Source organism: Berghia stephanieae, chromosome 4, assembly GCF_034508935.2.
Source record: "Berghia stephanieae isolate SIO BIC M18660-M18661 chromosome 4, UCSD_Bste_1.3, whole genome shotgun sequence".
Classification (NCBI taxonomy): domain Eukaryota; kingdom Metazoa; phylum Mollusca; class Gastropoda; order Nudibranchia; family Aeolidiidae; genus Berghia; species Berghia stephanieae.
Window position 1 is genome coordinate 81,622,672 of NC_088363.1, and position 1,960 is coordinate 81,624,631.

The window sequence follows — 1,960 nt, forward strand, 5'->3', positions numbered from 1 at the left end:
GATGAGAGTTGAGGAGTTGAGAAAGTTGATCGAAAATAATAGAAAAGTTTTTAATTTTTGGTGGCAAATGTTAGGATTTACAGTAAGCAAGACACAGGAAATAAAAACAAGGAAATTGATGGTATTCGATACCATCTACGACGTCATTTAACTCATTTTAACTAACACACCAGGTGTAGGAGCTTTCGGAAGGCCTCCCAATCATTGTCTGGACAGAGGGGTAAAAAACGCAAATACAAAACTCCTACTGTCAAAAACCCGAGACTGATGACGGTCTGTTTGCCAATGTGATCTGGAGTGAGAGAGAGGATAGATGAGTGCATGGCAGTGGATATGTAATGTAAATATGAGAACGTTGTGATATGAATGTGCAAGATATGTTACGTATGTGGGTATCCAGGGGAACGAAGAAGCGGATCGACTGGCAAAAGAGGCGGTGAACCAAGAATTACAAGAGGGCAGTAAAATCCCACACGCGGATTTAAAGATCAATATAAAAAAACATGTCCGAAAGGAATGGGAACGATCCTGGAGTCGAGATGTACATAACAAATTAAAACAAATTAAAAGTGACCTCGGCCCCAGACCCAACTCGGGGCTAAAAAGAAGAGACGAGGTAAAAATAACTCGACTCCGGATCGGACATACTGCCCTCACTCACCGTTTCCTTCTGGAGAGGGATGAAAAACCCCTCTGCAGAACATGTAACTGTGACCTGACAGTTCAACACATTTTAATTGAATGTACAGAATTAGAACAGATAAGGTCACAACATTATGATAACAGAGACTTGAAGTCTCTGTTCCAGTCGGTCGATCCGCTTACAATTTTAAAGTATCTGCAGGAATGTGAACTCCTGCAGAAATTGTAAATAGATATTTTTACTTAACAAACATGTAACTATTATGATTTTATAAAGATTTTATTACAACAGTACACGTTTTGATCAGCTGTGGCCCCTCGGGGCCGATAAAAGATTGATGAAAGACAGAAACGGGCGCTTAAATGACCTAAATAGTGTCGAAAGCGCCGTTAAACACCTAAAAACAAACAAACAAACAATATTATTTATTATACTAATGATGTCATATTTTATTTTAAAATATTATTTTATATTGTTTACTCTCTTTGGAAAATAAAAATATATTTAAAAACATGTTGGAACTGTTGACACAAAATAGCTTTATCTTTGTAGATCCTATATGGCTGTCACTTGGATCCCATATGGCTGTCACTGGGTTCCATATCGCTGTCAATGGATCCCATATGCCAGTCAATGGATTCCGCATGGCTGTCACTTGGATCCCATATGGCTGTCACTGGGTTCCATATCGCTGCCACTTGGATCCTATATGGCCATCAATGGATTCCATATGTCAGTCAATGGATTCCATATGGCTGTCAGTAGATTCCATATGGCTGTCAGTAGATTCCATATGGCTGTCAATGGATTCCATTTGGCTGTCAGTGGATTCCATATGGCTGTCAATGGATTCCTTTTGGCTGTCAATGGATTCCATATGGCTGCCAATGGACAATGGATCCCATATGGCTGTCAACTGTTAATTGTTCGTTTGTTGTTTGTTTAATTTTCTCATTTGGAAAAAGGAAAGGGTGAGGTTGGAGTGAGGGGGGGGGGGGGGATGTAATAGGAGAGGGGGGGGTTTGGGGTGGTGTTATCTTGTCGCAAAGCTTTATTTTTTTGTTTATAACTATTCAAAGTATAATATTAGGCCTTGGTGGTTGCGGATACTTAGACGTTAAGGCCTTGGTATTTGTGGACATTTAGACGTTAAAGCCATGGTAGTTGTGGACATTTAGACGTTAAGGCCTTGGCTGGCCCCCCAGGAAAACGCGACCGATGCGGCCGGATAATTTGCCACTTACCGCAATGCGGCCGCATAATTCACCTTTTACCGCATAATTATGCAAAATATGGTTTTTAGCGTGAATTTATGAC